The sequence below is a fragment of the Macaca mulatta genome, chromosome X (genome assembly GCF_049350105.2).
Source record: "Macaca mulatta isolate MMU2019108-1 chromosome X, T2T-MMU8v2.0, whole genome shotgun sequence".
In the NCBI taxonomy this organism is placed as follows: Eukaryota; Metazoa; Chordata; class Mammalia; order Primates; family Cercopithecidae; genus Macaca; species Macaca mulatta.
The window spans coordinates 112,673,348-112,700,819 of record NC_133426.1 but is presented as its reverse complement, the minus strand read 5'-3'; the positions used below and the strand labels follow the sequence as shown (position 1 = coordinate 112,700,819).

The 27,472-nt window shown below is 36.5% G+C and overlaps 1 protein-coding gene across 3 annotated transcripts in view; it reads right to left on the bottom strand.

Moving 5' to 3' along the window:
• NRK (Nik related kinase) overlaps positions 1-27,472 on the bottom strand; it is a 141,376-nt gene that overhangs the window by 78,278 nt on the left and 35,626 nt on the right. The gene's annotated exons all lie outside the window — the stretch shown is intronic.

Sequence of the window (27,472 nt, the reverse complement as noted above, 5' to 3'; positions counted from 1 at the left end):
TGGGGGCTGTACTGGGTTGAACAGTGTCCCCTCGAAAATTGAGGTTCACCTGGAACCTCAAAATGTGACCTTATTTGGAAACAGGGTCTTTGCAGATGTAATCAAACTATGATGAGGTCATATGGATTTGTTTGGTCAATGTCCAGTTTCTTTGTAAGAGGAAAGGAAGGGAGATTTGAACACGGAGACACAGGGATACACAAAGGGGTGATAGTCATGTAAAAGATAAGAAGAAATTGCAGCGATATAACTACAAGCCAAGAAATGTCAAGGATTGTTGATAACACCAGAACCCAGGAAGAGGCAAGGAACAGTTCCTCCCTAGAGACTTCAGAGAGAGAATGGCCCAACAGACACCTCAACTCAGAATTCTTATGTCCAAAATTGTGAGGGAATACATTTCATTTGTTTTAAGCTACCCAGTTTGTAGCAATTTTTTACAGCTGACCGAAGAATTTAGTACACAAGGCAGGAAAGATGGAAACTGAGCAAGGTTATGTGTTTGACTTGGGATAGGGTTCAGAGACTAGTAATCAAGGTACAAGGAAATGTCCAGAATTGGGTGAGCAGTTTAGGGTGGAGCATGCCAGCCACAGAAGACTAGAATTTTTAAAGGAAAGGAAAAAGTTACAGGTTATTGATTGATCAGGGAAAAGTAGGAACCCAAGATCAAGACCAGTCTGTTTAACCTAAAGTCTTAGGAAGCAAATGCAAAGGCAAAAATCAGATTTACATGGGAAGTGGAAATGAGGCAGAGTTTGTGAGGCTCAATCCATGAAGTAATACTATCAGGTTCTAGGAACAATCTTCTCTTTTATCAGACAAAACGCATTATTTTTGCAACCTCCTTAGCTTCTTTTAAATTTTTCAAAAGAACATGAGCTTGTGTTATCTTCTGTCACTTGTCTTAATTGGGGCAGCCTGTTTGGATGGAGTCAGATTACTTTTGATGGACAGTTATAATAAAACAGTTTTAAACAGTTCTTTTTTGTAGGATTGTAATGACACCTGAACTTTAACCGAGTTTATAAAAATTACTGAGTATGTTGGGTACCCTTCAGATTTTTTTACATCTCTGGGAGGAATTATATATTAATATTTTTATTTATTCAGTCCTTATAACTTAGGAAGCATTGTTTTCATAATTATTCACATAAACACTTCTTAGTAAAATTTTTTCCACATCTGTATGCACAAATACAACATGTTGGAAATTGATTCGCAGGCATCCCTTTAAAGAGTTACGATGTTTCCTTCCTTGATTCTAAGAGATTATTTATGAGCCAACTATTATTTTGTGCAATACAAAATATTTATCAAGTTATCAAAAATATTAGCCATACATTATTTTATTTAACTGATGATCAGTAAAATACAAAATTTTTGAAGTCTAAAATCTATAGATTATAACACATTAGTGAGACAATTGAATGTCATTGAAAGATTCCAGCCATTGCCATAAAGCAGAAAAAAAAAATCAGCTTGTTTCTACCCTCATTATCTGTGATTTATTCACCCTTGAAAATTGAATGAAGTTATTTCGTCAGACAATGTATCCTAATATTGGGTTTGAAAAATATGCTCACTGAACCTACAGAGGAATGAAACTCCAGGTCTTGGAACCATGTACTCAGTTAATATGCCAAATCACTATATAAGCCTCTATAGAAGTCTGGCATATACAGACAATAGATCATAGAAATTTGCTACTGTTAAGATAGCATTTCAGAGAGTTCCCCCTGTATCTTGACTCTTCAAAAATTGTATTTTGAAATAATTTTAGACTTATAGAGTAGTTTCAAAGATTGCACAGGGGGTTCCTGTATATCTTTTCCCCAGTTTCTTACAATGTTAACATCTTACATGGCCATGGTACAATTGTCAAAATGAAGAAATTAATATTGGTATAATACTCTTAACTAAATTACAAAATTTATTCTGACTTTCCAGCTTTCTCACTAAGCTGTTTTGCGATCTTAGCTGAAGGACTTGTCATAAACAGATTGTCTCCCTAAAAAATCCAGTTTTTAGGATGTGCTCTTTTTCAGTTAGAATGTGACTTTTATGGCAAATTACGTTAAAACAACATTTGTGTTAAACACACAAAAGAACACTAAGAAAGGAATTTAGTGGCCGGGTGCGGTGGCTCAAGCCTGTAATCCCAGCACTTTGGGAGGCCGAGACGGGCGGATCACGAGGTCAGGAGATCGAGACCATCCTGGCTAACCCAGTGAAACCCCGTCTCTACTAAAAAATACAAAAAAAAAAAAAAAACTAGCCGGGCGAGGTGGCGGGCGCCTGTAGTCCCAGCTGCTCGGGAGGCTGAGGCAGGAGAATGGCGTGAACCCGGGAGGCGGAGCTTGCAGTGAGCTGAGATCTGGCCACTGCACTCCAGCCTGGGCCACAGAGCGAGACTCCGTCTCAAAAAAAAAAAAAAAAAAAAAAAAAAAAAGAAAGGAATTTAGTTTTAGATTCCAGATTGGGTGTTTATTCTCACAATTGCCCTTTCTCACAATTGCCCTTTACCTCAGTGAATATTATTTACTACAAGGACAGCAGTAAATTATAAATGTGGATTTTGGGGCTGTTTTTCCTATCAGTAATATCTGGAGTATCATACAGCTCCACAAGATTAATAATGCTTCATTAACTAGCGTTTGAGTACAAAGAATGACCTTTACATTTTTAATTGCTAAATAAAAATTGTATATATTTATGGTTTATAACAAGATGGTTTGATATATGAATACATTGTGGAATGGCTAAATTGAGCTAATTAACATATGCATTACACCACATGCTTATCATTTTTCTGTGGCGAAAACACTTAAAATTTACTCTTTTAGTAAATATATTTATAACAATATATTGTTATTAACTATAATCACCATGATGTGTGATAGATCTCTTGAACTTATTCTTCAGTCTAACTGAAATTTTGTGTCTTTTGACCAATATGTCCCCAATCCCCTTTCCCCCACCGTCACCAGCCTCTGGTAACCACTATTATACTCTCTGCTTCTATGAATTCAACTTTTTAGAATCCAAATATAAGTGAAATCATCCATTATTTGTCTTTCTATGTCTGTCTTATTTCACTTAACATAATGTCCTCCAGGTTCATCCATGTTGTCACAAATGACAGGATTTCTTTCTTTTTAAATAATTTTCAAGCATCGCAGAGCTGGGAGAAAAAAATTCTCTTAGCTCTCATTCCTATCATAAAAGCAACTGCTGCTAATACAGTTTGTATAAGTTCATAGACTCTTTCATATTTGAGGAACAGAAGACAATAGGTAGTAGCAATACTTTGTAGTCATTCCTGACTCTAGATTCAAGTCTATTGGCATTTGAAATCAAGAAGTCTATCATCTTCACTTAAGGAAACTCTTTATCTTGTTGTCAAACTCATTCCACGCATTCAAGTTTAGTTATTAATAAAGCTACTATGTTATGATTTGGGGGGCAGTAGGTCAACTATTCAAAATACTTCCCTGGCACTACACAATCTACAACAAGGTATAAAAATTATTTATTAAGTCCTGTCCTCCATGTTATTAAGATAATGAAACTCAATATTAGCTCAGAGAAGGACACATTAATTTGTCATTAACATTTTAGCATGAGTTAGACTATCAGATGATGCAACTACAACAGTGGCAATGAACAGTTAAGTACTGATGGAATGAGAAGGTGGAGTAAAGAAAAGGCTGGAGCCTGAGGAGTTCCAGAAGGGGTTGTTCTTCGGCCATATTGAAAGAAGCAGGTTCCTGGAATGGAGAGCAGGGAAACTGTGAGTGAGCAGGGAATTTCAAAAAGTGAAGGAAGTTTTAAAAAAGGGAAGAGGATGGAGAGTTGGAAAGATAAACTGTTCTATTCACAGTTTATTGGAGAAATTTATAGTTTTTAAGATGTATACACCTGAAACAATTAGAGAATAGAACCAAATGCAAAGACTAGTTATTAACATAAATTATTGGATCTCAAATACAGTATGTTTAAACAGTTCTAGAGAAAAAATATATGCTACCATGTGAAGGACTTAAATAAAGTCCTAAAAAACTTCCCTGATTAATTTATGCTGACACAACTAAATCTGTTTTCTGGGGTTGCATTCCAAAGTATAGTAATTAAGATGAACGTATATTCTTTTTGCAGTATCATTTCAAACTCTCCAGGAGAGAATACATATCCCTTAATGTGTTGATTTCAATTTGGCAAGAATTTGTGTTCTTAATTAATTAATTGAGATAATCAAATAAGCAGCATCATTTAGTCCACTTCCCCCAGGAAAAACATAGTTTATTATGGTGCTGTTGCTCTTCATGGCTCTAAAATTAATATTAGCATTTTAAATCTGTCCTATGAACAGAAAATGTTGCATGTCCCTGAATTTAAGATACTGCTCACATACAGGACATTGTTAAAAGGTATATGTGCCTGCTTTTAACAAAAACTAATGCAGGAAAATCTTGTTAAATATAACAAAACAAATAAAAGAACAGTCATAAAAAATTTCTAGTTTACAAAAGGACTTGCACTAGTATTCATGCAACACCAAATTCCCCAAATTTATTTGTATCTCAAAAGTAAGGAAGCAAGGTCAATTTTTACACTGGGGACACAGAATCAAATACAGGTTACCCAATGATTGTAAAGAAGAGTTATGAATTGTCAGTGTCCTGGTCACCTGAGACTTAAATTTGCTGACTTCCAACTGATCAACAAGTCTACCATAGTCTTTAGTCCCTACTTCCTTTGGGCACACAGCATTTAAAGATTTCCACTTTTGTTTTATAGATCTGTTGTCTGCCTTTGGGCATGTTTGGATAGAGGTAAGTGGTTCTTCCAGTTACTCACTATGATTTCTGTCAGCAGAACTAGGAGATAGATGTAGGAGTGTGGGGAGAGATGAGAGAGAAGGGTAGGGGTAGAGCAGAGACCAGGTGATGACCCTAGGTGGAGCTCAGTCTTCTCAAATCTGGACCACACTGACAATATTGAGTAAGATATGTGGGCAAATTTATTAAATACAGAAAATGACAGAAAAAAAAACCCCAATAGGGCATTAAAGCCTAGTTATCAAGCGCATCACTGTATCAAGGATTTAGTCACTCTATTAATAAAATCAGGTGAAACATAAAAGTCCTTAAAGTCTAGTAATATATTTATTTTATCTTGATATCTCTAGTGCCTAGCATCATAGCTGGTACACAGGGCCCTTTTGATGAGTACTAGTTAAGTGAATGATGAATAGAGTAACTAGGAACACTTCACAGAAGAGGTAAAATGTCAAATGGACCCTGAAGATGGCATAGCATTTGAACAGATTCAGAAGCAGAGGTTGGGCCCAGTGGGTGGGACATTATGAACAAAGGCTATGAGGTAATGCTGAGCAGGAAGGCACAGACACTAAAGAAGGGAGGAAAGGAAAAAGGGGGAAATGTCACAGAGAGAAGACAGATGAAAAGGAGAGAATGCAAGAGGGCACCTGTTTTTGTCATGCCAGAAATTTCAGTGTAAAAATTTTTAAATAAAATCTTGTTTAATAGAAGACAGAAGTCATCACTGAGAGATGAGCCATTAGTAATTTAGCACTTTATGACGGGATTTTGTTAGTTAATGGTCTGATGCAAAGCCCAGGGTTGTTAAGGCACTGAAAAACCAGCATTGAATTGCAGTAATGATCAATTTCTTGGGGATTACACATTTTAAACCATAACAAATGATTTAAAATAGCAGTTGTGACAGCTGTGTTAGAAAGATCCACCATTCTGCAGCAGTTAATTACCATGTTTTTCTCTGGAAAGAATACAGGACAGTCTTTGATGGCCTTGTAATCTTGATTAGGCTAATTTTTTAAAAAATCATGCAGTTAAAGAAACTGTTGTAGGAAGACTGCTGACCCTTCAGCAGTTCCTACATAGTCCTTCCCATTATTTGCTTTGCCTTCTGTTGGCAAATCTAAACCACATAATCCCCCAGGGCATTCTTTCATTCTTTTCCATTGGTTTTGTGGTGGCAGAAGGCCATGAGGCACTTACTACATTCATGTCCATTCTGTAACCTTGTTTTTCATTCATAGAATTTTGTCCTTCTAGTCATTTGCTTGGGTGCCAGCTTTCTCATAGCAAACAAACTAAGTGACCCTTCGAGGCCACCGAGAGTGTGATTGTAAACAGCATCTGGGAGTACTTGGTGCTGTGCCGGGGAGGGACAAGACAACATGGCCAACAAGATGGTTTTGGTCAGTGTCAGGTCCATGCAGAAAAACAAAGACGTGTAGCTAGAAAGGACTTTGAAAGGCTAACAAGTCCTTATCAATGTCTCTAAGCAAGGCCTTTCCTTCACCAGTGCTTGAGATGGGAAGTAATGGTGATTTGGTTCTTATTTGAAAGCTTTCATTTTGTTTCTCCCTTCTTAGTCTTCATCACCACCAACAAGCTCAACCAGCCCAAAGGGACAGATGGGATCAGAACATTCAGGGTTTGGAGGTGTGGCTGAGATTGGAGTGGATCTACCACAGATTGGTAGTAGTGGTGGGAGGAAAGGTTTGGGGACATATAAGGGAACATGGCAATTACTCTCCATCTCACATCTTATCCATCAGGAAGATTTACTTATTACTAATAATAACAATTGCCCAAAGAGGAGATGTAGCCTGTTTTTGAGATCCTCAAAGTTATTTTACAGACATTAACTTTAGATTTGTTTTAAGGAGGTTTAAGCAACTCAGTGATGTTTAGATGTTTGACAGGCACTATGTGGTAATTGACAAGATTATTAAGCTTCACACTTATTAACTCCCACAAAGGCTTGTATATACTGCTAGGCCACAGGCTGTACTCATTACATTAGATTGAAGGACAGTCGTTTAGCTGCTAAAGGACACCGAAGAGTCTGTTATTTGATACCTGTGTAAGCATTCCATCATTACAAAGTTTTGATACACCTAAGTGTATCAAATCTGGGAAATTCTTCTTAGGTGTGATTTTCTCCTTTTGGAGAAAACTCAGAATAGGCAAAAGTAGATATTTCTGGCTTTCGGCAGATGGATCCTGGAGTTGAATAAATACTATTTTAACCTTGACACTTTAAGATTGACAAAGACTTCTATAATCAAGCTGCTACAACTTTCAGGTCAAACATTGCATGTTAATGGGGGAGGAAGAACATGATCGCCTCTTCCTTCAAGAATAGTAACAAAGAGATTATTACTAGACTTTATAAATATTGCTTATGACACTGCTGTCACTTTTAAACCTCTATGGAGAAATGTCCTATCTTCACATATACCACGAAGGTAAATTTGCATTCAAGTTGTTTTAGCAACATAAATGAAACTTACATGATCAGTTGGCACTTTATATTCCTGAGCCATCTTAAGTTCCTTTTGCCACCTAATCTATTTACCCTTCTATCTCCCCTACTGGATTGGCAGCTTCCTAAGTGTAACTTTCCTCTCTATCTTTAGGGTCTGGCATAGTACCTGGCACATCATAGGCACTCAGCAAATATGTGCTGAACTTACCAAGTCAATTGCAACATGGAGCACTAAATAGGGAAGGAGCTGCATAGGCAGAGTTGTTTCTGTGTTTTTGTGTGTGTGTGTGTGTGTGTGTTTTGGTGGGGTGTACAAAGATAATCTATATACCAAGCAATATGGGAGAAGAGTTAGAGGGAGCCCAAAGCCCAGTGGACTCCATTATATACTGGAATTCCCTGACAAAGGTTGTGAAAGTACTGTGGCTAAGTACTCCAGGAACTCAAGGGCCATTATTTGTCCATAAGTAAATGGTATTTTCATTGACCCTAGGTTGCACTGTGATGCCACCCAAAATTTTTCACTACTCTATCCAGTCAGAGGGCCTCAATGAAGAAGCTGGTCAAGGTCAGAGGGCATGAGCTCACAAAATAATTGAAGTGCCAAGGCTCTTGCCAAATTGACAAAAGTTTGTCAGGTAACATTACTTAATATTAATCCATGCTTCCCCTAACCTGTGGCTACTACTCTGAAATCTTCACTAAATACTTGCAGTTGATACCCTCTGTGGTTTTATCAACTATTGGGACATGTGATAGTGAGAGCTCTAAGTTCTTTACTTCTACATTTTTTTTCTTAATATACGCCTAAATTTCCCAAACCTTTGCTACATGTAGTCAAAAGATTTGTACGGAAACAGATTTTTGTAGCTAAAAAGCTACAGAATCACCAGAATAATCCAACAGAATAATGTTTTTCCTCTTCCAGAAATCTGGGACAGTCATGGTCATGCTTATTAGAACTGTGAAAGGAGTCGGAAGATGGCCTTCGTGGTTTCAGTGGCTTTGTAGCTTTGAAAGTGCCCTGTAATTTGAGACAGTTATGTGTGCTTATACAGCAGGTTCGACTGAGTTTTATTGCCCTTGTTATTACTCCTGCAGGGAAACAATAGGTCAAAATACGTAGTAACATCATTTGCAAATGGAGCTGCCCTCTATTATGCCGTAGCATTCAAATGATGAATTGTACAAAATGGACAATAAAGTTCAGTGTTCTTGGCTGTGGGATACATACAACATTTGTGGGAAAAAAATGAATAGCTACTAGTAGGCAACTAAGGAAAGACTGCAATATACTGCTATGTGGCAAGCCAGATCTACAGGGGACAAAAATACAAAGTCATTGAAGCTTGCTGTTACAAATGGGTGACATCATAAAACCTTCATTGCTGGTCACTAATTCAAATTTAAAGTCACAGGCTATAACTGCACATGCTGAGGAAACTACATAGGAACTCCATGAGACTAGGGCCCACACTATTTCAAACCCTCTGATAACACTTCCAAGCAGCACTATTTATCAAGGTATATGGAAAGCATGATTAAGCGAGTGATGACTATTTAGTTCTCCATGTAAGAAGCTTCCTCACAATGACATTCTCTTTTTTTCCCTGCAAATGAAAATACACCACAAAAATAAAAGGGAACTCAGCTACTAGAATGACTTACATACTCAGGATTTTCTTTTTCTTTCAGTTACTATTTTCTCCCACTATCATAGATTATATACCTTTTTCCTTTAAGGTTTGTCTGGGCTTAACCATGGGGCAGTGGGTGAGAGTATGGCAAGAGCAACAAAACCCTCCATAAGCAAACAGGTTTCAGCACAGAGCAGATAGTGTTTTATTGCAATGTCACAATGTTTTAACACAGATTGCTTTCTTTATGTAATGCATGAATCAGTTAACACTCATGCAAAATGCATTCCATCTGCTCAGACAGATGTAAGCTGCAGTGTTTCCAATTCTATCAAACAGCACAATTAGTTGAAAGAAAAGCACTGAGACAGATGGGTGATGAGTGAGAAGAGGGGTTCAACGAAAAGAAGCAACTTTGTCTTAAAATCTACCCAGTCAAAATGGAATTCTCAACTTTTCCAGGTCTGTCCACAGAGGTACAAACACAACATCCCTTAATATAAAGATAAGGTGAAGAGGGTGTTGATGCATTTTTTCAAAAGTCTTTATAAACTGAATTGTCTCTACAAACCATAGTAGTAACTAGTAGTACACAAAGGCACTTTAGAAGCACTGAGGTTGACTGGGATGGCTGCTAAGAATAAGAGAAATGCCAGGGGGAGGGAAAATAGAGAAGGAAGGAGTAGAAGAGAAAATGAGAGAAGCAGCAGGGAGTAGAAAAAGACTAGAGAAAGAAGATGATGAGGAAAAAAGCATAGTTTCCATTTAAGATAGTACAAGAAATACCAACAACAGCCCTTAGGGTCTAGTCAATGCTTTTAAACATAGACATGAAAGAGCAAAAGGACATCTTCTATCAATATCAATTTACTTCTGACTTCCGTGCCCTGCCACCCTCAAAAGGTATGAGTCCTCACTGTAGCCCCTAAGTTGACGGAAAACTACTTTTACATGTAGTGTGTTGCCTTGAATTGACCTTTATGGGTAAACTCTATGCCTCACACATTCCCTTCCTCAACATTCTACCCTGCTGTCCCATTCCTTCAGCATCTGGCTTTGGCCTTGTAAAGCCAAAGCACTAGCTAATCGTCACTTACTAACGTATTGCAAAGATCTTATCCAGTGACCTCTTTTCTCATCATGGTACAACATGTGTATTTTAACTGGCGCTGTCTGTTTCTTTTTTTCTTTCTTTCTTTTTTAATTACAAACTTGAGTTTTTAAATTTAATGCTTTTTTTGAGAGTGTTTTTTTAACTCTAAGGAATTACCAAGGCAGTGGGAATTTCAGAACATTTTGGCTATTATAATGCTGGATTTGCCTATGACATGCTGTTTACCTCAAGCCTGCAGAAATGAAATCTGAAGAGTGTGAAATCAACTGAAAGGCTCAGAGTTAAACCCCTCAATAGATCCCTTACAGTTGTGTGGTGCACAGAGTGGTGGGGGGGCAGGGGAAGTGGATGGGGGAAAGTATGGTGGGATATAGCCACTCAAAGAACGTCAAGCTGAAAAATGCAGCATGATAAAAGTAGAATGGTACTATTGCACAGAAAAATAGAATCCAACTACAGGAAGATTTGAGTTAAGGCTACTCCAAACATAAAAGTCACTGAGGTAAGGAAGTCAAATCTAGCAAGGCAATACGGAAGACTAACACAATCATCTAGATAAAACTACACATTTGTATCAATTATCTGGTTGTTTCAATAAATGTGTGTGTATATGTGTATGCATGCATGTAGGAGGAGTACGTGGAGGGAGCAGTGTGTATGTGTAGCAATGACAATTCCCAGATTTGGAGGAAAGGAAGGAAAGAGATCTAAAGGATCATGGGAGCATGTAGAAATCAACTGTGCCTTGCTCAAAACTTTGTTTTTTTTCTTTCCTCCTTCAAACAGTTTCACCATTCTTTTCTGCTGAATTCTCCACCACTAATTTTCCAAATTCATTGATTCCCACTGTCCAAAGGCATAGAGGTAGTAGCAGAAGCAAGATTAAGCCCAAGACCCTGGTGCTCTTTAACCCTTTCACACTACCTCCATATGTATTTATTAAATACTACCTATATGATATGCAGGAAGCAAGGAATTATAAAAATTAGTTATAGTTTCCGTTTTTAAGGATTTTTAAATATAGATAATATAGATAATAAAGTTACACAAACTCCCATAATGCAAGAGACAATGTGGCAATTTTCACAGTAAAAGTGAAAAGTTACAAGGTCTTCGAAAGTATTAGAATGAATTTAAGATTCTCCTATTGAAAATTTTCACAAATCCAGGTCAGCAGTCTCCCAAATTAGAGAGATTCTAGTATATTTGAATATTTTCAAATTCTCAGTTTAGATTTTGATTCACACATAACAACTGTATTTTGTTAGGTCTTAGGTTCTGTATGTTTTCAAATTGATTTCAATGCCATAAATTACTGCTATAATAATAAGGTTCTGGATGGATCCATGATTAAATCCTATGGAACAAACTGCTAATATTTTGGAGATATAAGGAAAATACCTGGTAAAACAAGCTGATTGAATTATTTTAATGTTTATGCAATATGGAAGAAAGAGTTTCACCTATAAATATGTGAATTCAAATGCAGGCACAAATGCAGTCTAAATATTATTTTAACCATTTATGCGTTACTCAGACAATGATGGAACTTATTAAAAGATAAAAATATATTTGATGAAATTTATTTTCAGTTTGGGCTTGTATAAGTCAGGAATTGGGGCCTAATTCTTAGTCTGGAATTATAAATAAATTTAGATGGTCTATCTATAACCTTAGCAAGTTCACCCTGGCTAATCAGTTTCAAAAATCATGTATCCCCATCTGGCTTAGATGACAGATTATGGAGTCCAGAGAAGATACTTCACCCACATCTGACCGAGGCAAGAGAGTATCTGTGGGATGTGGCTTTGAGATTTACTTTGTGTTTTTGAAAAGATTAACCAATTATGTTATGCTTTGTTTATTTAGCAGTATTATCAGGAAGGTCAATCTGAATTAATTTAAAATTTAAATTGAAGCAACTTCAATATATTCATCCTGGCTGCCCAAGAGAGAACCTTAGAGAACCTACTATGTTGATTGGGTAAGAATAATTTTTAATTAACTCATCAAGACTATACCAAGGTATATGTTTTTACTATCCTCTACTGCAACCAATACAACAAAAATTCATTGAATGCCTGTCTGCAATACACTGTGTTAGGAAGTGTAAATTGTATTGAATTTTGGTCAGAGAGTATGTTCTATAGGATACAGATTCTTTGGTATTTAAGATTTTCTGTACAGCCAAGATTATAATAAATTTTTCAAAATGTCCCTTACGTGCTGGAAAAGAATACAGCACATAAGAAACATTTATTCTCTAACTTTTGATTATTTCGTTAGTTTATTCTCTAACTCTTGATTCAGAATTCAATATATTTCCATGGGTCCAAGCTTGCTAACTGCATTCTTATGAAGGTTTTTGCCAACTTGATCTATAAAATTCCGAGTCAGATGTTAAAGTCCTCCAGTCTGTGATTATGGAAGTATCAATGTCTTTCGTAATTCTATCAATTTAGCTTCACTTATTTTTAGGGTATATTTTAGGCATATATGCATAGAAGTTCTGATATTCTAATATTTTAATAATAGATTTTTAATTTCATTTATGAAATACACCTCCTCTATCACTAATAAAAATAAATTTAAGGTAAGAAAAAATATTTGAAAATTCATAACAGAGGTTAAAACCTATCCATGAAAAAAGTGTACCGACTTTTATGTTTTTTTTTTTTTTTTGCTTTGTTTTGTTTTAAGCACCTGACTTACATTCTTACATTTTTTGAGAGCTATGCCACATTAAGTGCTCCTGAGGCTAAGCAGTGTTCCTTGGGCTAAACTTTGAACACAAAATAACTGACTGAACTGGTTTTCCCCTGAACTGACCGACAAATGGCTGTCTTGGCAGAATGTAAATGAGGAAAAAATTATCTTGCCATAGCAATGCCTACAAGGCTGTATGACCAATATCTTTGTCCTAAATAAGTCTTTGAGAGATACAGAAATCAAGCTACAGGCCTGCAAAGAAAGGTGGCAAAGATAGATGGTTTATTTTCTTTCTTTACTCCAATTTTATTTATTAATATACAAAATCTAATTCCTTTCAGGCCCAAATTACAATATCTACATAAATAGCAGTTCACAACCTTTGCCACTTGTGTGGGTTTAAATATTTGTTGCACCCCTTAACAGCTGCTGAAACATTGCAGGGTTTCCACTTCAACAAGATCACTACAAAAAAAAGATCTGACTATCTCTCTAAGCCCACACCTGGGAATTCACGCAACCAAAGTACTCTGGCTCCAAGGGTCTTTTCTGGTGCAGTGGTCATGAGTCACTGTTACTGTAGTAATTTACAGTTTGTTCTTATTTATTCTTTTGTGAACTATGAGAAGTTAGAAAATGCCTATACTCTTCATCTGGAAGTACCCAAAAAAGGGTGAGCTCAGGGGCCTCCTTAAGGAGGATTCTGTTTCTGCCAAAATTAAGCCTTTCCTCTAAGGAATACACTGCTACTCTCCACTACTTCCTCCCCCACTATCCTCAACCCACCACTCCAGGTGTGGGCCTAGGAGATAGTGAGATTGTTTTATAATTGTTTCATCGGAGTGGAACCCCTGCAATATGTTTCAGTAGCCGCTAAGGGGTGCAACAAATGTTTAAATGCAGGAGAGATTCACAGTTTAAAATAAACATCAAAGGCAATCGTGAAGGGGAAACGTTGCCCAACAGGAGCCTGAAGGGGGGCATAAAGAGTTGTGTATATGGCTAGAAGAATATAATCCTACTTTTCATTGGGTGATACTAAAAGTGCTAAGGTGCTGATTTGTTATAAGTTGCTTCCTGCCTAAACTGTTGGGGTGGGGTACAATGAGAAAAGGGGAGAGAAGGGAGAGGAGAGAGAAGAGAAAAGTTTATTCTCCTGAAAATTCATCTGATTAATCCTTTTTGCCTAAACTCTGTGAAGTTTACATATTATCTCAGCAAATTTCAGACACCCTAAATGACCTAGTTATATTCTCCCAAATTAACTGTGACATGACCAAGTTTTGCCTCACAGAAGGCCAAAGGGAAACTAGTATTTCTCTCCTGACAAGTTTAACCACCAAATTAAATCATAAGATTATTCAAGTATTGAGAACCATACATGTGTGTGTGTGTGTGTGTGTGTGCATATGTATGTGTTTTACTTAAGATATATGTATTCATTTAACTTTACAATTTGATCCATCTTTGCTACCAGTTAAAACAAACAGTGATTTTCTGGAAAGATCTGATTTCTTCCTCTACTTGGTGCATTTGATTATTTCAGAGTTTGTTTATTTTTTTTATTTTAAAAGATTTAGAATTTACCAGCTCAAACAACAGGAAGAGATTTTCCTAATAATAGAGTGAGTCCATTTGCAGAACTGGCAAGTTGTAATGGTGAAGTAGCCCACAATCTCAAGACCTCTCCCTATGTTTACAGGGTATCTAGATGTACTATACAATATTGCAGGCTAAATGTCTGTGTTTAGTTGATATCTCATTTAGATTTTTGATACTAAGCAGCACTGAGAGCTGTGGAATCCTTTCTATGAAGATTTGTAAGTGTACACTCTGCCTCTCGTTATATGAATTAAACTCAGCATATCTCTGCAGTATACACTCTAAATAAAGTCATAGCAATAGAAAAAAGGTCTTTTAAGTCAATTTTTTATGCCTCCATCTGAATTACAACTTTTTATTATTTTCATGCAACTGAATTACTTTGGATAAGATAAAGCTTGGAAGATTATCCTCTTACAAAAAGTGACTTAAACAAGTCATTCCCATGAGTTGATGACCAAACTGACTCCAACAGCAAAAGCCTTTGAGAACTGCTTTGGCATAAGCCTTGCTTATAGAATTTTCATAAATTACCACATAAGATGATGGAAAATGACAGTCTGAGAAATGTCAGCGTAAGAAATGGAAGTCTCTTAGAATTCTGAGATTGTCAGGCTCCCACTCATGTATAAAATGTATAAAAAGTGCAAAATCTCCTGAGGAAACTCTACTTAAGTCAATCTGAGCATCATTACCTTTAAAAGGAAGAATACTCTTCTGCAGAGAATAACAGAAGTGATTGAAGTAATGGAAAATGAATCTTTCTAGGAAAGTGTGGAGGCATTAGTGTTATTAAGCTGAGAGAAGAGAAGGCTCAATGGTAACCTGGACTATTATCTTCGAATATTCAGAAATTTATGGCTGCTGCTGTGACTACAGAAAACTGATAAAAAGAAAATGGGCTTTAATGAAAGCAGAAAAGATTATTAACTAAACATCAGCAAGGATTCCTTGACAATTAAAATGATAATACATGGGAATGGGTAACTGCCTTTTCACACAGACTTTAAAATAGTGCGCGCGCGCGTGTGTGTGTGTGTGTGTGTGTGTGTGTGTGTGACTATTTAACCTAAAAGTTTGAAGTTTGGCCAGTTTAAATAAAGGGTGTTAAAACAAAACTCTTTATTCTCCAGTAGTGATAGTATTCAATAATACAACTGCCTTCGTACCTTCTGCAACTTCAGCATCCTTAAAACCATCCCTAGTGTCGTCACAGTGGCTTTACTTCTTGCGTTTCAGAAAATGCAATCAATATGGTGCAAAAGCCTGGGCTGAGGTTTCATAAAAATCACATACCATACCATCGCACAGCTTAAGTATTATTCCTTGTCCACCATTTATACAATATTGGTTTTTGTTTCTTTCAGGCCTGTATGGAAGATACATGGTACATAACTTCTCTTGCTACTTTCTAACTTTTTAGTGACTAAAGTCTTAATTCTCAAACCAGCCACTCATTATACGGAGTATTTAAGAATCGTTAAAGTATAAACTTGCTAAACTCTATGCAGGGCCTCTTTGCCTCAAGTGTATTGCCCATTGAAAACAGATTTAATCAACTTGCTTAGACCATTAAAAGGACAATAAGCACAAGCCCCTTCACCTTAGTTTTAACATCAACCACTAATTGTATGCATGGTAAATATTGACTTTGGAAAGTGAAAGTCACAAACACACCCATTTCAAAACCAATATATTCTCTATATAGTTTGTACATCAAATGGTCCATATCATAGTACCAAAATATTTTGTTGTCCATTGCTATTATTTGAAGGAAATCTCTGGATAATCTCAACCAAGATAAAATCATGAGGAAGAAAGAACTTCAGAGACCTGAAAATTTATTTCATTTTGGAAATGGATGATGACTTTCCTTTTATTTTTGTTTTTCAAAATGTCTTATGATTAGCTTTAATTTGTGTAGGATAACTTCCTGGCTGGCTTTTTTTTTTTTTTCTCATTTGAAATTTTAGTGGCTAACAAGTAAAAAAATAATTCTTCTTAGATTTAATGGAAAGCAGCCAATGATGACATCTATATATTACCTTATTCAAAACTAGCTCTTGAGTAATCTAGTTCACAGTTAAAGTTAGGCTGTAGTAGAGAATACTAATTTATTATAATAAAGACTAAATTATATTTATTTTCAAAGAAAGAAACCATTCACTGTTGCTTCCTTGATGACAAAATTATTTCAATAACTGTTTTACAGCAACTAAGCCCAATTTGTATCTTATCACTGTCATGTTTTATGTGAAACTCAAATATATATGTGTGTGTGTATATATATGTATATATATGTATATATGTAGGTGGAGTCTTGCTGCGTCACATAAGCAGGAGTGCAGTGGCACAATCTTGGCTCACTGCAACCTCTGCCTCCCAGGTTCAAGAGATTCTCCTATCTCAGCCTCCTGAGTAGCTGGGATTACAGGTGTGCACCACCACGCCCAGCTAATTTTTTTTTTTTTTTTTTTTTTTTTTCGTATTTTGAGACGGGGTTTCATCATGTTGGTCAGGCTGGTCTCAAACTCCTGACCTCGTGATCCACCTGTCTTGGCCTCCCAAAGTGCTGTGATTACAGGCATGAGTCACCGTGCCCAGCTGAAATTCAAATATTTAAATCAAATTCATGGCAAGCATAATTAACAATATTAACTTTTCATAATTTGATGAAAATACATTAAATAAACTCTTACATTTATATTTATGGGCAATTAATCTTTAACAAGACTGCCAAGACAATTCAATGGAGAAAGATTAAGTCTTTTAACAAATGGAGCTGGGGCAACCTGTAAAAAGAAAATAAAGTGTGCCCTTCCCTTCTACCACACACGGAAATTACCTCAAAATGGATCAGCTACCTAACGGTAAGAGGTAAAGCTAAAAAACTCCTAAAAGAAAACATAGCAGTAAATTTTTGTGACATTGGATTAGGTAATGATTTCTTATATATGATATCAAAGGCCCAAGTAACCAAAGAAAACAGATAAACTGGACTTCATCAAAATTAAAGTGAAAAGACAACCCACAGAGTGGGAGAAAATATTTTTAAATCATATATCTTATCAGGGACTTCTATTGGCAAATGATTTGAATGGATTTATCCAAGGAAGACATAAATGCCCAATAAGCAACTGAGATGTTCAGCATTATTAGTTGTTAGGGAAATGTAAATCAAAATCACAGTGAGACACCACTCCATATCCACTAAAATGGCTATAATAATTTTTAAAATTGGAAAAGTGTTTTGGTGCAGGTGGAGAGAAATTGGAACTTCATACACCCTTGGTAAGAATGGAAAATGCTGTAGTAATGGTGGAAAACAGTCTTGCAGTTCCTCAAAAAGTCACACATAGACTTACCATATGACCCAGCAAATCCATTTGGAGGTATATACCCAATAAGATTGAAGAGATCCATCCCCACACAAACTTGTATATGAATGGTCATGTCAACATCATTAATAATATTTATCATGGTTTCACAGTTTTTGTATACACTAAAAACTACTGAGCTGTATACTTTAAATGGTGACTGTTATATAAATTATATCTTTTTTTTATTTTGTTATGACTTTTATTTTATTTATTTTATTTTATTTTATTTTATTATTATTATTATTATACTTTAAGTTCTAGGGTACATGTGCATAACGTGCAGGTTTGTTACATATGTATACTTGTGCCATGTTGCTGTGCTGCACCCATCAACTCGTCAGCACCCATCAACTCGTCATTTACATCAGGTATAACTCCCAATGCAATCCTTCCCCCCTCCCCCCTCCCCATGATAGGCCCCAGTGTGTGATGTTCCCCTTCCCGAGTCCAAGTGATCTCATTGTTCAGTTCCCACCTATGAGTGAGAATATGCGGTGTTTGGTTTTCTGTTCTTGTGATAGTTTGCTAAGAATGATGGTTTCCAGCTGCATCCATGTCCCTACAAAGGACACAAACTCATCCTTTTTTATGGCTGCATAGTATTCCATGGTGTATATGTGCCACATTTTCTTAATCCAGTCTGTCACTGATGGACATATAAATTATATCTTAATAAAGCTGTTATTTTTAAACGAAAACAAGTTAAATAATGACTGGAGATGTTAAATATGAATTTCCTCTAGTCTTAAAAAATTTTTGAAAAGATACATTTTAATAATAATAATACTCATATATTAAAGGTACAAATTAATGCAAGGTCAATCTCTGGACACTGAAGCAAGTTCTGGTATGGTAGAAAAAGCATTTTTGTCTTTGAATTCCAGCCGTTTATCATTAGCTAACTCTGTGACTATAAGGCAAGGTACTTGACCTCTCAACTGTAAAAGGGGAATAATGATACCTTCCCTCGCAGGATTCTTTTAGAGATTAGAAGAGATAACCTACAAGAAAGGAGTAGCATAGTGCCCGACACATAGTAAGCAATAAAAAAATACAAAGCCAAACAGAGATAATTCATTCAAGGCAAGGTACTGGGCAAGGGCTTCAAAAACAAATTAAGTCAAGGACTTCACCTTCAAGGGGTTCAGGGTCATCTAAGCTATTACAAAATTACCATTGACCAGTTTTATTATTCTTTTCAAGCTTTCTGTATGGCAAGGGATCCCAATTGCCCATCTGCCTTCTCAAAAGGCTTCTGCACCCCTTTCACTCCCCGCCCCACTACACGTGTGATTGAGGAGGCATTGCATAAGGTAGTGCAAAGAATTCTATTTATGTGTGGCTATTAAGTGAACACTAAAAAGCAGTCATCTCTTACTGGGGATAGCTGTGATATATTTTCCAAAAGCATTGTATTAATATATTAAAAGTCTGGCTTCCACACACACTGTGGAGGAGCATATTCCAGTGTATTTCTGAGATGTAGACTTCTCAGCTGCTGCTGATTTCTAGGTTCAAGCAGCATATTATGTTAAACATACCCTTTTTGGGTTATGAATCATAAAATCATGCTGATACTGGCTATATACAATGATTTGGCAAGTCATTGGCATAAGAGTAGTCTAGTTTATCACTGGAGAACCTTATCTGTCAGGTTCCATCTATTGATGCTTCTTGCAGGATGAAAACAACCAAGGTCAATCATAGAACATGGTTTACCTTGGCTCTTATTATTTCTCTTTCAAAGTCATCATCTTATCAATTTTACTATTCTATATAGGTCTGTTTGTGCTTGGAAGTGGAAATTCAGCTCCCCCAAACATAATCAGGTTGTGTTATAAAGCACATATCAATATTACCAAACAAATTACTCTTCCCCATTCTATATTATGCAATCAATGATCCAGGTTTTTCTCTTTTATCTAACTGAAAGAGATCTATTTGAGCAAGCAATTACAGTAAAGCAAGACAGTAAAATATTTAGAAAATAATACCTACTCTTCTTAGAAGGCAATCTTTACTCTTTTAAGGTGAGTATATTCTCTTGCACTGAGATTAACTTTATTAATTAACTTTCCCTCTTCCCCAACTAGCTCCAAAAAATAACAATTACCCAGAAATTAAAGAAAGTGAAAAAACCCCTAAAAACTGTAAAACTGATAACAGTCTTGTTTTACACTGACCAAATCATCTTGGGTCAACAAGACACTGATTTTGGCAATCTGATACATCACTTCAACCCAGGTGGCTCCATCTTGACCCAGACACTGATATAGGCGAACAGATGTTTCTCAAATTTCACATGACATTATCCATTCCACCTGTTTTTGTGATAGATGATTTACTTTCTGACACACAAGCAAATCTGCCTACTTGCCCCTTCTACCCTTCCCCCAAATCAGACCACCTCACCAGAGGAATTGCCTGAGCTTAATCAGATACTAGTGCAATGCTTTCAGTTTAGAGAGGCAGAAACGAATTTCAGAAAGGGAAAGTAACTTTACTGGTGACACTTTGAGGAGACAGTATAGCCGGCAATATAAGTGAGCCTGAAATTATACCTCTGGGGTCTAAGACTCAGTGTTTTTCTATAACTACACAATTCTATCTCTATAGCATTTTGGTTATCTATCCATTAATCCGTCCACATATCTTTCAAATCTCGCCTTTTATAATATGAAAAAGTAAAAAAAATAAATAAATAAATACCTGGAGATGGTACACATTTTTTTTTGGTCAGGTTTACTGAGGTATAATTTACATCAGTAAAATTTGCCCATTTTCGTGTGAATTTCTATGAGTTTTGACAAACACATGCAGTCACAGAATCACCACCACAATCAACATGTAGAATAGTCTCACTACCCCAGAAAATCCCATCAGATGGCACTTTATTCTTATTATACTGACTGTGCTGGTAATGGACTTATCAGTTAATGGAAAATTCTGTTTGACTAAATGTTTAGCTTAACCAAGAGGCATCTAAAACACACTTTTTGCCCCATTTTTTGCTGAAAAGTTTTCTAAAATGCTAGAGTTATTTGCTGCCTTATAGAGAAGATAGAGAAGAGAACAGTAGGATATATCAGCCAGCTTGGTAAATCAGGTAGGGTTCCTCAGGTGACAGGCCTGGGCAATCCAGGGATGCAAGGGATGGATACTAGCAAGCAAACAAACAGCAGATAGAGAGAAAGAAGACACATAGAGAGAAAGAGAGAAAAGGAAAAAAGTGGGAAGAAAGACGAAAAGGAAATCTTGTTTATGCATATATTTTGCAGAGTCAGTTTTAACTACTGATTATAGACACAGAAGATTTGTGAAACCCTGCTGAATATGTGCCCATGTGTCTGCAAATGCCTGGAAATAGCTTTTCAAATTTGTTTGGTTATTTTCTTAGTCATGCTATTAGCTATATGTGTAACAAAGTCCCCAGTAAATTAAGGGTCCCTTTGAATTGGCTTAACCAATCAAGATCTGAATGCAAAAAAAAAAAAAAAAAAAAAAAAAGGATTTTTTTCTTTAAGAAATAAGGTTCTCTGCAAATTAATATAAATACTATCATAGGTTTTGGGTATTTATTTATTTGGCCTCAGACGCCAGGAAAATCTGATCTTTATTATTCAACTGAGCTCAGTTTCACATCTTAGATTATTGGGATAGTTATCTTTATTGCTCTCCTGATTGGTTTCTGATCTCTCACCTCAATCTCAGCAATGCATATTAACTTTATAAATTGCTTCAAATCTTCTGACAAAAGGTGAGGTTTAATTTATAAATTGTTTGCATCTGGTTGCTGGGTAACTGGCTAAAAGAGTAATGTGGAACATGGATCTGTACCAACCTTTTGCTTCTTAACTGATAGCCCATATTTTAAGAGGAGTGTGATTCTAATCAGAGATTATAGAGCAATACTACTTTCTTAATAGTAGAATAGAGCAATAAAAAATGATTGTTTAAGAAAGAAAATGAATCAATTGAAATTTCTTCAATATGCTGGTTATTGTCTCAAAATTACTCCCGGACAAAGAACCATTAGACTCAAGTAACTAATAACAATGATAAATATAAATGCAAAATTGTGGATGGCTTATTATGTAACAGGTTCCTAGATCCTGTTACATTGACAAACTCAGTTAACTTTCACAACTTATCCTATAGGTTAAAGAGTATCATTGTGCCCACATTGCAGATGAAAAAATTGAGAGGTCATATGTCCAACATCACACAGATACTTAAGTGGCACAATCAGGATACAAATCCAGAAGATCTGACCCCAGATACCACGTTTTTAAAACATTATACAATACTTCCTTTCACTACATGTTGGGTCAAATAACTTTCGTAACCGACCCTCAAAAACCCACTCACTGATCAAATCTATTTGATTAGCATCTATTCGAAACATCCTCATATATATGCACAGAGAAGTTTAGATATTGTTGTACCTAAGAAAATCAGGTCCTTTCATCTTTATAAGTGGTCCCAAGGTCCCTATTTCTGCCCCTAAATAGTCAGCGGTCCTGTGGCAGTGGTATCCTTAGCCTGGTATATTATGTTCCTCTCCTTTACTGAAATTGGAATGACCTACAAGCATACTAAATATTGACATTGTTTTCTGCTGCTGTTGCATCCATAAAGATTCTAAAATAGCATGCACATTGGCAATATCAATATGATGTTATAACATTCAAATGTTATCAAATATTCAGATGTTTAGCATCTTACAGGAGCACTAACCCTATGACATAATAAACTAAAATGAGATTTTTCAAGACATTCAAGGAGCATTAGTGTCACTTTATTACAGACTGTTTACATATCATTGAAGATCAAGTGGCAAAAGTGAAGAATAAAAATTTAGAATGCCTTTAAGGACAAAGATTCTAATGAGAGTTCTTTGTTAGGTACATAGGCACTTCCTCACAGAGTTTTCTCTTAAATGTCTTGGTTGTCAAATTTGTTGTAAGCAACTGTTAATGTATCTAAATAACATATTTAGACATATTTTCATAAAATATCAATTAAAGGATTTAGCAAAACTGTCAAAAGAGATTTTTAATCAAAGAATGAACGATTACAGGAAGCTGATCAATAGAAGCAATAAAAGTGTTACAACCACAAATTTTCCTTTTGAGTGTGGTTGATAAACATTAAACTTGAAAAGAAATTGGTAAGATAAAAATTATTTTCCTTACAGGAAAATTATAACTATTGTTGATTGTCTAAGAACTGTAAAGAGACTCTCCTACTGATCCTTAGTTTATTTAGAAAATTTGTTGTACACTTAATGTTAGGTACTTTAGAGTGGTTTTAAAAAGTGAAGCATGAGTTGATACCTTACATATTTTATCTTTCACATAGTGGATCTCATCTTCTTTCTGTCAGTGTCAGAGTAAAATTTAAAATATTACTATCTCTAAATATCTATAGGTCCCTACTGCCAATAATTTCACTTCATTATTTTGTTTTATAAATTAGAGATAAAGATCATCATTTATAAGACCATCACCTGAGGAGATAATCAATTATGTATGCTGCAAATGCAGACTTGTCTCCCAGCTAAAAGAGGTGAGAGGGCCTAAGGAGAAAGCTTTCAAAAACTGCCTCACCCCCAATCTTCTCAATCAGAATGATTTCAATACGTCTCTCCTTCTTTGTCTCCCACATTCCCACTGTCATTTGTAGCTCCTTAATAATACTTCTTACAGTATGCATTGTATTACAATTATTTCTTGGGCCGGGCGCGGTGCCTCAAGCCTGTAATCCCAGCACTTTGGGAGGCCGAGACGGGCGGATCACGAGGTCAGGAGATCGAGACCATCCTGGCTGACACGGTGAAACCCCGTCTCTACTAAAAAATACAAAAAACTAGCCGGGCGAGGTGGCGGGCGCCTGTAGTCCCAGCTACTCAGGAGGCTGAGGCAGGAGAATGGCGTAAACCCGGGAGGCGGAGCTTGCAGTAAGCTGAGATCTGGCCACTGCACTCCAGCCTGGGCGACTGAGCGAGACTCTATTGAATAAAACATCCTTTTGTGCTTGTTATTAAATCAGAGCACAGACAGGCAACCTAAGGCTCTTTTCCTCTCTTCCCCTCTGTTCAACAGCTTATATGTTATCTACACCCACAACTCATGATTGACCTGGTAAAGGCAAGCAGGGTACTTCCTCCGGGTCACTGGAGCAATTCCATGTTTATGCCTCTTAATTAAGATTAGATTCTCAAATGCAACTTAAGTCCTTTACCTGCAAGGGGATAGTTAACATTTACTGAGCATTTCTTATGTACCAGGCACTATGTCCTGTAAGGTAAGTATTATCGTGCTTAATTTAATAGATGAGAAAACCTGAGGCTCATATAGTTTAAGTAATTTGCCTAAGATCACACAGAAAGTGGCAGAGTTAAAGTTAAAATCCAGGTCTCAGCGATTCCAAAGCTCGTGCTTACAGTAATACACTACTCAGCTTCCCAAAGTAATCTAGGTTTTATTCATTTCAAATAAGAATAAATGGAGCTAATTACAACTGAAGATTCCCTTGTAAATCCTGAAACTCGGCCTCAGAAAGAACAGAAGAACATTTATCACCTGACATATCCACTTGAAATATTATGGACCAGAACATGGTGAACCTGGGTTCAGTCAACTTGGGCTCAGGTTAAAAGAAATGTAGGTGAAATATACTAACTTATGAATGTTTGCTTCCTGTGACTCAAATAATTATGTTTAATCTGAAGTCCATTGACCAAATATATAAAATTGTATGCATGTGGCTTGTAGATGCTAATATTTCCTCACTTTCTTAACAGGAATATATCAAACTTAGGCTGTATTTTGAGGCTATTTGTTTTCAGTGAAATAACCAGCCAGTGTAAGTTAACGGAGAGTTAACGTACAACCCAGTCAAACAACTGGATTGACAAGGTTTATTTATTGTTAAATTGACCAAGTTGACTGGAAGAGACCAGTTAGTCTGTTTGGCAGCAGACTAACAAATGTCCTCAAATCATCTGCAAAGTATCTCACTATGTAAATCCTATCAGGAGAGGGAATCCTACAACTTTCTACATCACCATCCTTAACTTCTGCCCTTTCTGAGAAATCTTGCCCAGGTTTCCAGATCTGAAAGTTCTGCAGAAACATTTAGCAAATTCTAAGTCATCATCACTGGGAAATTTACTGCAGAATGCTGTTACAGTACTCCAAACCATTGTATTAAGCTGCCATCACCAACTTGCCAAAAAGGAACTTTGTGAAGGCAGCCCCCAAAATGCTACTCGACTGTGTATTAAGATGTAAGGAACAAATTTGCTTAAGTTTCCAGTTCACTAACAGGATACATATGCAAAACAAGGAAAAGTAACTAATTCTATAATCAAAACCAGCGCTACATGTATTCCTAAACTTTTAGGGATTTGTGGTATGGGAGTAGAAGACTCAGAATATTTGCTTATATTAATTCACGAATACATGCTTTCATAGTTTACAGTATATTTTCATTGTGAAGGAAAGTCTTAAATACCTTCCTCAAATCTATATATCCTAAGAACTTAATCTGGAGGATAATCTATATAAACTTATATGCCTGACATGGGGAAATTTTGCCCTTTCCTGGGATTCACCCAGTGGGAGAGAGATAGGCAACACACTATCCCCTTCCTAGAATATTCAAGTAATGATTAATATTTTTATTTCCTAAATTTGTGTGTGTGTGCACACGTGTGTGCACACGTGGTTGGTGGGGCAGTGTCAGGAATCAATGTTGCCAAACCACCTGGAAACTCCAATGAAATGTGATATTCTTCTGTTAGTGCCTAGTTCTAAGTGAGGATAATATGCATAATGAAGTAACAAAGGAGCACCTCAAAGGATGGGCTATAACTGAGGCAGTGACTCTTCGATCTGGTGCATGCATCGGAAATACCTAATCTGTTAAAACACAGATTGCCTGCTTCCCCAACCAGTACTCCTACTTGAGTTTGTTTCTGATTTCCTACTTCTGGAGTGGCTCCCAAGAATTTGCATATCTAACAAGTTTCTGGGTGATACTGACACTGCTAGTCAAGAGGCCAAACTTTTGAGAACCACGATGCTAAGGGAATTAACATGTGAAAGTAGAATCTGTGAATCAACCATACCAAAAGATCATAAAAGAAAGATTAATGAGTCATTCCAAGGACAACAGGGACATGGCACTGAACTTTGCAGGAAGAAACTGGTAAGCCAGAGGAGGCGGAAAAAACCTAACTAATTTCATGACTTGGCTGACAGATTTGAAGTTCACGAGAGTGTAATAGGAAATTCAAAAATTTTTAAAAAGTCAGTCCATCCTCCTTTGCCATCAAGACTGTTAAGATATAGGGGGATTGGTGAGGTTTGTGCAGATTTCCAGTAAATCTATAGTGACTAGATTTTAATTCCACTACATTATCTGCCAAGATTTTAGTTCTGGCTTCTAGGCTTCCTTTAAGAAAGTGGTTCATATCCTTTGCCCACTTTTTGATGTATGTTCATTGCGGCACTATTCACAATAGCCAAGACTTGGAATCAACCCAAATGTCCATCAGTGACAGACTGGATTAAGAAAATGTGGCACATATACACCATGGAATACTATGCAGCCATAAAAAAGGATGAGTTTGTGCCCTTTGTAGGGACATGGATGCAGCTGGAAACCATCATTCTTAGCAAACTGTCACAAGAACAGAAAACCAAATACCGCATGTTCTCACTCATAGGTGGGAACTGAACAATGAGATCACTTGGACTCGGGAAGGGGGACATTATACACCGGGGCCTATCATGGGGAGGGGGGAGGGGGGAAGGATTGCATTGGGAGTTATACCTGATGTAAATGACGAGTTATTGGGTGCTGACGAGTTGATAGGTGCAGCACAGCAACATGGCACAAGTATACATATGTAACAAACCTGCACGTTATGCACATGTACCCTAGAACTTAAGTATAATAATAATAATAATAATAATAAAAAGAAAGTGGTGCACACTCGTGCCACTTCAACTGGCTTCCTTAATTGAAAACACTGGTACTGTTTTAGGGAATGGATGCTAACTTTAAAGGGGGAGGACTAAGAAAGAGAGTTTATGCATTTGGCATTGTTCAAATCCTGCTACTTAGATTTGATATGTGTTTAATACCTCTTTTAAAGGGCCAAATATAAAAAAGAAAAAAAAAAAGAAGGCCAAGGCTCAAGTTATCCAACCAAAGAGCAACTGGATAATCCAAAGGCAGATTAATCAAAACCACATTTTTTTAAGGGAACACAGTCCCTTAACTATATGCTGCTCTAAGGACATGTGGACAAGTGGGCTTTATTGAAATCTACAGAGATAAAAGGAATAGTAGAATTTGTGGTTGCTAATGTCCCAAGTACCAAAACTTCTTTTATAGCCATGACCAGAACTTTCACCATTTCCCTATTTGTCAGTTAAATTAAAACAGCCAAATCTACATGACTATTTTCCCTACCACCTCAATCCTGCCTTCCTGTGCTTGCTACCACTTCAATATTCTCAACATATTGAAAGGTTCTGACAATATTTGACCCGAAGTCATTTCTGCTATCCACCAGAGGACTTAGAAGGCTCCACAACTCTGGCTAAGTTTCAGGTGAGCAAACAGAAAATGGCATTTGCAAAAACATTGAGAAAGTTGTTTCTCCATTTATCTAATATGGTTTAACTGTTTTC